Genomic DNA, 12042 nt, shown 5'->3' with positions numbered 1-12042 from the left:
CGGTCAGTTATGGCGAAAAGTTTTGAGAGCACATGAAATTGGTATGGTGAAGACCATGCCAATCAATGACAAATGACATGTCAGAACTCCTTTATAAAGAAAAATGTTAGCCTGATTTGAAAGAAGCATTTTTTATACGAATATGTATCCTGAGTGTGCTCGACAATGCATTATGTGTAGGTTTTCTCGTGCTTTCTCTTAATTATCACTGCCACAAAATGTACCACAATAAGCGAGTACTATCAATGAATGTGCTTTCATAACTAGCGTCAATACTTTATATTATGACTATTCTCGGTATCTTAATGATCACTTCACATTTACAAGTTATGTATAATTAAGATGAATAAGACGATCGATTGAGTGACTTTGCCATAAATCCACAACCAGACAAGGAACAGGAAATAAAGTGGAATCACTCACTCTTAGTCTACAAAATCTTAGTTATGTATAACCCCAATGTACACACTAAGCCATCATAGCTCACTGGAACGGATCTTTAGTTCCCTTATGAGTGTTGTGACTTGTCTGAGCAAATTATTTATAGCTACATTTTACTTTCCCCAATTTTAATCTTAATATAAAATAAAAAATTAAATCTTTAAAGTAATTTTGTTTAGAAGACGTACCAAAAATCTCAAAAGAGGTGTTCCTCGTTGTCCCATATGTCTTGTCGTTAAACTCCTCTTTCTCCTCTATCATTTCTCTCTGTTGGGCAGTCTCTCTTGAAATGTACCATTTCACCTCATGCATGTCATACTTGAATTATGTTGGGTTTTGAGCATTTTAACACTCCTATAGTCTAACTGCAACCCTAGAAACCTTGGATCTATGTTTTCTCTAAAATACATGCAAATTTAATTTCCAAGGTTTACAACCAAACTAGCATGTCATGGGGTACTTGTAATATAAAACTTTAAGTAGAATAACATACCTTTCTTTTGTAGTTGACTGCTTGGAGTTTTAGAGCCTACAACCAATAGTTTGGATGCCTTAAGTGGTGTCACAAATCACCCAAAACAACTTTGAAATACTTGAGTGGATATGATGCTTACTAAAATTGGCCCACCCTTGTTTCTCACACACACTAGTGCCAATTCTAGAACCAAGGACCTCTTTACATACTATGGAGCAATAGGGTAAAACACTAATACCAATGACTCTTCATTTACCTAGGATCCGTGGGTTAAAAGCTCCATGGACTATCAATGGACTTCCATATAGTCTTAGCCCATCCTAAATAAATCTTAGAGCATTCCATATATATGTAAGAGTCCATATTTAATTAGCCTCTTTTGATCATTAAATTAATTCCAAAATTAATTATTGATCAACACTAATTAAATAATATGATTTCATATTAATATATTATAACTTATAATATATTAATATATCATAAACATCTTATTCTCAAAAGTATCTCCATACAAATTGTTAGGTGAATTGCAACCCAAATGGACCATGTCGGGTCGGGTCAAGTACATACCAAATATAGTTACGGACTTAGACACCTTATCCAACAGTCTCCCACTTGGATAAGTCTGATAACTACAACTGCAAGTATAACTTCAGGAACCAACCATCAATCATATATCTTTAAAAATTTGTTGAACTATGAAGCGCCATTTTAGATAAGTGATGATATAATCCTTTGTTATCAAGATATCAGCCGGACAAATACATGGAACAATGTCGTACTTATTATCAAGCAGTTGTTTCTTGATCTCTGATTTGTTTGGCATAGAACTAAATTGAACACATCAATTAGGATCTGACCGGGCCCGACACATAAGTCAAAACAAAATCATCGAGGGGCCCAGATATCGCTTCTATTGCTGGAAGGAACAGATAAACTTCAACTTATATGCTTGTACTAACTACTTATTGAGTTATGCACAAAAGCATGTTTTATGACATCAAGTTACTGATGCGTTTTCGTACAATTAATGGATAACCAACTCATAGTCAACAACTGACATCTCTAGGTTTGAAGATATATATGATATTATCGTTTCACGATCACTCGAGATAAATTCGATGAAGTGATACAAGTGAGCGTGGGTTTAATACAATACTCCAACCTTATGAACACTCATGAATGTTGTAGCAACCACTGCAATGTCTAATGCACCTTAGACACATCTTACATGCCAAATTCATGAGAGTCTTAATTCAATACCTACTTCCAACGTATGACTGACTGTGGAGAGTTTTGAATAAAATAATTATTCTGGAAGTCAAAACATGCAAAATTGAAACAATATTAAACATTAACATAAGATAGTAACACCATCCTTATAAATAAAAAACAATTTTTATTAATCATCAAATTTCAATTACATTTTACAAGTTTTAGAAAAAGCTATATAATTATTAAAACTAATATCGTCTCTAAGCCTGATGCTTCTCGCATGCAGCAAATGTCTAACCCTGGTCAGTCCCTTGGTGAGGGGATCTGCAGGGTTCTCTTCTAACGATACCCTCTTTGCCACGAGGAGTCCTTATTCTATCTTGTGTCTTATGATGAGATATTTTTCTATCAATGTGTCTAGATCTGCCATGATCTCTTGGTTCCTTTGCTAAGGCAACCGCACCATTCTTGTCACTGAAAATTTCCATAGGCTCATGTATAGCTAGTACAAATCCAAGGTCTCTAATGAAGTTCTTCAGCCATATCGCCTCTTTTTACGTTTCACTGGGTGCTATGTACTCTGATTCACAAGTAGAATCGACTACTGTCTCCTACTTGGAACTTTTCCAAGTAATTGCTGCTCTATTTAGGGTAAAGACCGTACCTAACTGAGAGTGGACATTATGCCTATCAGTCTAAAGTTAGCATCACTATACACTACTACTCTCAAGTCATCACTCCTACCAAGGGTAAGAACCAAATCCTTAGTCCCCTATAGGTTCTTGAGAATATTCTTTACCGCAATCCAGTGAGGCTTACTAGGGTTTCCCTGGTATCTGCTAACCATGCTCAAAGCAAAGGCCACATCAGGATGAGTACAATTCATAGCATACATGCTCGAGCTAATAGCAGAAGCATATAGTAATTGACACATCTCAGCTATCTCAGCCTTTGTACTTGGACTTTGAGTCTTACTCAATCTGGCATTGTGCTGGATCGGTAAGTCTCCTTTCTTGGAATTCTCCATATTGAACCTCGTCAACACCTTATCTAAGTAGGTACTCTGATTAAGTCCAATTTCTCTTTTACTCTTGTCTCTCAGTATTCTTATCGTTAGGATATAGGCAGCTTCTCCGACGTCCTTCATAGCAAAACACTTCCGAAGCTAGGACGTAACCTCCTGCAAAGTTGGGATGTCATTTCCTATGAGTTGTATATCATCCACATATAGTACCAAAAAACTAACTATACTCCCACTAGCCCTAACATATACACATGACTCATCGTTGCTCCGCGAAAAGCCAAACTCTTTGACTTTCTCATCGAAGCAAACATTCCATCTACGAGACGCTTGTTTCAATCCAAATATGGATATTTCAAGCTTACACACTCTATTAGGATACTTTGCTTCGACAAAACCCTCTGGGTGATTCATGTAAACATCCTCAGCCAACTTTCCAATAAGGAAAGCGGTTTTGACATCCATTTTCCATATTTCATAATCATCAAATGCAGCTATGTCCAGCAAAACTCTAATAGACTTGATATTCGCTACTGGTGAGAAGGTCTCATCATAGTCAACTCCTGGAGTTTGAGTAAAGCCCTTCGCCACCAGTCGTGCTTTGTAAGTGTGCACCTTCCCATCCATGCCGGTCTTCTTCTAGAAGAACCATTTGCACCCAATTGTCTTACGACTTGGTACATTGTCAACCAAGTTCCAAACTTCATTGTCATACATGGACTGAATCTCGCTGTTCATAGCCTCCTTCCATTTAGCAGACTCGGGGCCTGCCATGGCCTCCCTATAATATTAGGTTCATCCAAATGTATTAGTGTATTGTCATTGATAAATGTATCACCTTCATTAGTGATGTGATAAACATAATAAAAATTAGGTGTGTTCCTATCTATAATGGAACGCCTCGGAGGTACGGACTTACCTATCTGGTTAACAGGAGTTTCGTCCTCAGGTTGGTTGCTAATGTTTGGTGTTCCTTCACCGCTTGACTGTTGAAGCTCTTTAAGGTCAATTTGCTTCCCACTCTCTCCTTGGCTTATAAATTCTCCCTCACGAAAGACCCATGTCCTTGCCACAAAGACCACATTCTCACTAGGTCTGTAGAAGAGGTAACCAAAGGATTTCTGTGGTTAGCTGATGAAAATACACCTCTCACTTCGAGGTTCGTGCTTGTCGTGAGACTCGCGACTCATGAAAGCCTCACAACCCCAAATCTTGATGTGGTCTAGATTTGGAACTTTCCCACTCCACATCTTGTGAGGTGTTTTGGCAACCTTTTTGGTAGGGACCAGATTAAGGATATGGGTGGCAGTCTCTAAGGCATACCCCGAGAATGAGATTGGTAACAAAGCTTGACTCATCATGGTACGAACCATGTCCAACAAGGTTCGATTGCGCCTATCAGCCAAACCATTCAGTTGTGGTGTCCTATGAGGTGTCAATTGTGAGACGATCCCACATTCCTTAAGATAGTCAATGAACTCAATACTAAGACACTCTCCTCACCGATCGGGTCAGAGCATATTGATGTTCCTGCTCAGTTGATTCTCCACTTCTTGCTTAAAATCTTTGAACTTTTCAAAGGTTTTTGACTTATGCTTGATTAAGTAGATAATCCATACCTACGACAATCATCAGTAAAAGTCACCTAGTAGCGCTTATCATCCCTAGTGGTGGTTTTGAAGGGTCTACACACATCTGTGTGTATGAGGTCCAACAAAGCTTCACCCCTCTCACCAATACCAGTGAAGGGTGACTTTGTCATTTTTCCAAGTAAACAAGAATCACAAGTATCATCTGATTTTAGGTGAAATGATCCCAAAACTCCAGCCTTTTGGAGTTGCCTTTACGCTTCTTCTTGACATGTCCAAGATGACAATGCCACAAGGATGCTTTATCCAAGGTATTCGAAGAATCAATATGAAATACATTATTTCCTAAGTTGTCTAAAATCTACACATCTTCATATACACCATCACAAGGTAATGCTTTAAAGTAAAACACATCATTATAAAAAGCATCAATAGCACCAATTTTATTATTAAATGAAAATGTTAATCCTTGCTTGTACAAACTATGAAAGGAAATAATATTTCTCGCCATTTATGATGAGTAACAAAATTTATTCAAATCTAAACTTAACCCATTATTAAGCAATAAATAATAAACTCCAATCTTGGTCACAGGTGTTGATTTCCTATTGATCATGATTAAGTTGAACTTCTCGTGCTCCACTTCTTAACTACTTCTTAGGCCCTGCAAATCAGTACAAATGTGAATAACACAACATGTATTAAGCACCCAAGAGTTAGTATGCAATGAGTTTTTAGACAATATGGTATAAATACCTACATGGGTGGGTTTAACATTCTCATCCTTTATATTCTCCAAGTATTAGGACAGCTTCGCTCCTAGTGCCCCTTTTCGTGGCAGTAGAAGCATTATGCTTCCTTTGGGTTTGAAGAAGGAGGAATGGGACCTTTCATGGTACCACTTGAAGAGGAGTCGTCAAGGGACTTTCCCTTGGTGCCCTTCGAAGGGGTCTTCCTCTTCTTCCCCTTTTCCTGCCTAATTTCCAGAACAGGGGCTATTGTAGGAGTAGGAGTAGAAGTAACAACCGATTTACATTGAAGGCCACTTTCAGAAGTCCTTAAATATCCTTGAAGTTTGACAAGTGTAACTTCCTCCTTGTTCATATGATAATTCATACGAAATTGATCATAACTTGGAGGTAAGGAATGGAGAATGATAACAATCGCCATGTCTTCAGGGAAGTCCACATTAAGCTTTAGCAACCGATCCATGAACCTTTGCATTTTATGAAAGTGACCGGTGATGGGTTTGTTGGATAAGGTGTCTATGTCCATAACTATTTATGGTATGTACTTGACCCAGTTTGGCATGGTTTATTTGGGGTGCATGGCATCATGCATTTGGATAGATTAAAATGAGAGAAATAACACTTAAGGTTTATTAATATATTAAAAGTTCTAATATATTAATGGTATTATCTAATTAGTATTGATCAAGAATTAATTTAGAATTAATTAAGTTATCAAAATAAGACTAATTAAATATATGGGTTGATTGTGTAAATCACTCATACTTGTATAGTGGGCTAATGCTGCAGGGATTACCAAGTTGGGCTAAAACCCATAGGATGTTCCATGGTGGTCATATAAACCAAGGGTCATGGAAATGAAAGGTCATGAAAATTAGGTTTTCATGGTGTAACCCTAATTGTAACACACTATATAAGCTTCATGTTACACACCAAAATCGGTACCTAAGAGAACAAGTGAGGGCAAGTCGATTTCTAAGTGTTCTACATATATCTCAAGTTTATTCCAAGTGCCTTTGGTGTTGTGTGAGACATTTGACGCATCACAATTAGGGTGTTAGGCTCACAAGGTTTCAAGGAATCCAAATCAATTTAATGTATGTATTTCTAGCAAACTTTTGTTATTAAAGTTCCCCATGTGTGTTAGATAGGCTTAAGAACTTTGGAAATCAAATTTTGCATGTATTTAGACAAACATAGATCCAAGGTTTCTAGGGTTGTATGTACACCATATGAGTGTTAGAATGCTCAAAACCCTATAGTGGTATCAGAGCCCAGGCTTGTTTGTTTGATACTTGATGCAAAATAGTGAAAAAAGTCAAATTTCTTGTTGTCTGCATAGGGGACTCGCCGAGTCCATGGGTGGGCTCGACGAGTCCAAGTGAATCTTTAACAAACTCGGCGCGCCAGTTCCTGCACTCGACGAGTTGGCCGGGCAGAAAGCAGATTTTCGATTTTTGCTGCTGGAAATGGACTAGAAACATTACCCTAAATGGTTTTGGCTTTTTAAAATTTGTTTTAGATGGTGTAATGGCTGTTCTAATCCATTTACAATGGCTAATATCAAAATTTCATGTTTATATGTGTTCATATGTTCTTGAAATTTTGATATGAATATTCATGTTCTTATGAGTTCTTGATAGATCATAGGAATTACATGTTTAATGCTTAATTCATGATCTTTATGTGTTTTAATGAATTCCATAACTTATCCTCAAGTTATGGATAACCAAGAGTGACTTTGTATTAAATCCATTAAAAGAACACATAAGTTACAAAAATGAAGAGTTTACATTTTTAATAACACATAAGTTATGAATTGAAAGGTTTTATAAAGTTACAAAAACTTGCCCTCAAATTTTGGAACATGTAAAGTCATCTATTAAACTTTAGTTCCAACCCCTAGAATTTTTAAAGTTAAAATTCAACCCTTATACTTTATAATATTATAAGTTATATATATATATATATATATATATATATATATATATATATATATATATATATATATATAAGATCAAGTCGTTTTTACCGTTACTAGGCCTCATTAATGAAGCCGGTCTATAAGAGGGGGGGGGGGGGTATAAGGTTGTTGCCTATAAAATGGCAACTTAATGGGTGTCTACTCTCACCCACCGCTTCCTTGATCGGTGGAGGGTCGTTAGCCGAACGGGTACGACAATGACTTTAAAATTCTCATTAAAAGTATAATGATTATTATAAAGTAACTAAATGTTTTTTTTATATAAATTTCCAATGTTAGTTACTTAATTTTTTTTTAATAAGGTGCTAACCCATGAAATTACACTTTGCACTTTGATTAAGTCGTTAGTGGAGCGTGTGTGGTTAACCGGAACACTAACTTGGAATTAACAAGGTAGGCACAGGGTGACTTAAGGTTTTTCATAAGTCGTTAACCGGCACATCGATTGAGTGAAAAACATTAAGTGTACCAAGTAATTTGCATGCTTACTTCACACCTTGTTTTGTGATCCTTGGCATCCCAGTCACAAAACATGAAGGGCACACTTGAGATTGAAACATGTCGTTGAAAAGTTCAATGAATCTCAAAAGATTCTAGGAGTTTCTAAAACCAATTAAGACCTAATAATTTATATTACGTTTATCATGGTGGCAATTGATGAATTGTCATTCACATACCTTTCAAATATGTTATATATTAGATTACGAAATCTTAGCCTTAATATTACATTTGGGTGTTTTATTAACGACTGTCTTTATATTTAATGTAAACTTGTTCTCTTCTATTTCAGATGTCTTCCAACAATGTTGGTTCTAGCTCTAACCCTATCGACTCTTTCTCTCTCATGAACCTTTGTGGGAAAGTCACCTTTGATGGATCCAACTTTGTGGATTGGATCAGGAACATTAGGAGGATCACTTGGTATGAGGACAAGGAATATGTCCTCGATAAGGAGCTTAAGGTACCCGAGCGGTCTGCCACTCCTGAGGAGGTCGCTGAATATGGAGCACATGAAAAAGATGATACCAAAGTGGCATGCATCATGTTGGCCACTATGACAGCCGAGCTCGAGAAATCCTATGAGGACTACTATTCCTTTGAGATGCATCAGGATTTGATGGACCGCTACCATCATAGTGCTCGTCAAGAGCGATATGAAATCATCTCCTCTATGATAACAACCCGAATGAAGGATGGTGAACCCATCATGGGCCACATGCAGAAAATGCCAAGGTATGTGGACCGTTTGTTGAAATTAAATGTGAACTTCCGCAAGGAGCTAAAAATAGATATCATTTTGCACTCCTTACCACCGTGTTATGATATATTCGGCATGACATACCACATGAACAAGGAGGAAGTTACCCTCAACAAGCTTCAAGGACTCGTAAAGACCGTTGAAACATGTCTTAAAGGTAAGTCGGTGGTTACCACTCCTACTCCTATGTGACATCCAAAAAATCACAGCCAGAAAAGCCTGATTTTTATATATGCTTTTAGAATATATTAAGACTACCCTTTGATTAAAACAGTTAAGGAATTTGTTCCCAAAAAAAAATATGATAAAATAAGATTTTATCAAAACATTTCTTAAAGAAATGTGTTTTCATTATATAACAAGACTCGGGATGTCGTGTTCCGATTCAGACCAAAAGCATAAACATAAGAAAATAGACCTTACAACAGTTATTTATTAGTACTTGCCTAAAATCCATAATCTCTCATCGTGTCAACCAACCAATGCTCTTGAGCCACTACCTTTAGTACAAAGAAAACTTAGTGGGTCAGGCTTGGAAGCTTGGTGAGTATATAGGGTTCTCAACACACAATAATACAAATAATATATTCAATCATCAAATAATCAACCCAATTACCCGTCCCATATCTCCGATATTTCTTAAGGATTTACCCTAAAAACCGACTATACTTCATCCACTCATTCCTAAGGATTGACCTAAGGAATTTATCCAGAGTCCATTGCTACCAAGGATCACATGCACTACGTCTCATAGTCGTCAGGGTTTATAGAATAGGCACTACTTAATGAACACCTAGTTCAAAGAAGGTGATAATAATGTATATCTCAATCTCGTAAAACAACTATTATTATTAACATATATACATATATACATATATATATATATATATATATATATATCATGTTTCTAAAACATTCTATCCCATCCCGTCGATCCCCACATATTGACCCTATACAATGATCTTACGATATCTAGCCTAAGGAATCGATATGAACAACAAACTGACGAAGCTGCTTCGGAAATTCCCAGGCAGAAAATGAGGATCAATAAAGCCATCAAATGAGGGGAATGGAATATGTTTCACCATGAACCTTCCTTCGTAAAAGAAAGAACCGCAAGGCAATTAAGTAAGGTGTAGTTATCTAAATAACAATGATTAGTCGTGGTCTGAATATCGTGAGGTATTATAGCCCCAAACTCACCCTATCCAGCATCGAACTTATCCTAGCAGTGGTCCGAATATTAGAGGTATTTCACCCCCAGACGCACCCTATCTGACAAAATAACACTAGACATACCTAGTAGTGATCTATTATCGATACACTTTATTAGGCAGTCTACGAAGTTCCCTTAATTTCTTCTTGAAAGGAAACACTGGCATATGAAGCTCGTCTGATCACATTATTAGGCAGTCTACTCCCGTACTCTCCCGTAACTGACACACAATAGTGTTAAAAAGACTTTGTACGTGATAATACTGCTGGCACATTATAGTACTTGGGTATGCGTAGGATCCGTACCTGAGAACATAATAGTACCCCGACACAAGTAGCACCAAAAACACAGAGCTTTGAAAAAGGACTTCGTACATAAAATATACTTCTGTACGTAGGACGTACTCCACCGATCATCGATCTCACTACACACGTACTCTTAATAAGAGGCTACCCAATGTCCAAACTTAGTTGAACTAAACCTCCCTTTTTAAGTCTTAACCCATCACTAGGCAAACCTACAATGATTATAATAAATTTTCGATACTCTCTCCGTTTAGGCAACGCTAACTAGTGTATACTTAACAGAGAGTTTTAAGTAATAATATAATATATACACCTCTTAACACACATTGAACCATAACTGATTCGCACATTGTATATCAGCAAATATATCTAACATGTATTTCGGGCAACAACAAATACTTCACATACATATATATACTTAATACTTTAATCAGTACTTGTATTCAAATCATGTCAATGAAAAGGATTATTCACATGATACCTTATCTATTGAACACATAGTTCAATAATACATTATTCGTTCTCCCGAATCTAAAGTTTACCTCCTTACCTAATCCGTACTCCCAGATCTAAAACTAACCTCCTAATCTGATCCATACTCCCAGATCTAAAACTGTGCCCAATCCATACTCCTAGACTAGGAACAATTAACTTTGTCTTAATACGTATTCCCAGATTAATAATAAGTTATCTCTTTACCTGATCCCTACTCACGGATCTAAAAGTAACCTCTTCACTCTTTTATCTCATTATCCAACTCATCTTTTATCACATACCAACAATCTCATATACCGATGTTCTACGCAACGTAATTATAGATACAAAATACGTACACAGTTTAACTCATTTAAATCCGATATAATACATCCATTCCACAAATCATCTTAATTAAACAACAATATATTCACACATAGCATGTATTCCATAGCAAATACTTAATATTTATGTGTTAGAAGAAAGTAACTACACACTCACTTAATAAGACGATTATCGGGTAGCACTACGACTCTCCAAGTAATAACTCTTCGGTGAAACCGAGATATCTTCACACACCGGACTTCTCGTGAGCAGATTTTCGGCTAGAAAACACTTTTCTTCTCGGGATCTTTGGAGCGTCGTGACTGACTTCGAGTCTCAGGATGATATCGAGGCTTTGGGGGTACTTCAAGAGGGCTAGAGAGGGTATCGGGAGTGAGAGAATAACGAAAATAGCAACCATGGCCGGCTGGCCTTCAATTTCTATTTATAGGGCCATTTTTCTGGATTCACATCGTGAATCTCAAAAATTCACATCGTGATTTCAGTAGTAATCAGGTGCGTTATTGCAACTTGCATCTGTGAGGCTCGAGAAGTCGTTAATACTGAGTTCACGTCGTGAACTCTGACACAGCTTTGGGGTTAGCGCCCTATACCTCAGAAATTCTTAACTTTCTCATACGAGCTCCATTTTCGACGTTCTTTATATCCACAGATTATGGTCTACAACTCTAGTTTACACTCCGGTGGCTAATTTTGACTTTATTTTTAATGTATTGTTAATATATTAGTTTTAGTAGGCTGGGACAGGAAAACTCCGTTAGCAATTCATAACTCCTTTATCCAACGTATGTTTTCGACTGTCTTTTCACCGTTGCACTACTATCAACAAGATCTTCGATTCTCATTTAGATTGTTTTGGCTAGAACTCACTCGATCTGAAAATCGAACTTCGGGCTGCATACTGCTAAGCTGAAACTTAGAAAAATCATAACTTCCTCATACGAAGTCAGATTTGGAGGTTCTTTTTATG

The sequence above is a fragment of the Lactuca saligna genome, chromosome 6, assembly GCF_052625555.1.
Source record: "Lactuca saligna cultivar CGN05327 chromosome 6, ASM5262555v1, whole genome shotgun sequence".
Taxonomy (NCBI): Eukaryota; Viridiplantae; Streptophyta; class Magnoliopsida; order Asterales; family Asteraceae; genus Lactuca; species Lactuca saligna.
Note: the sequence above shows the minus strand (reverse complement) of the source record.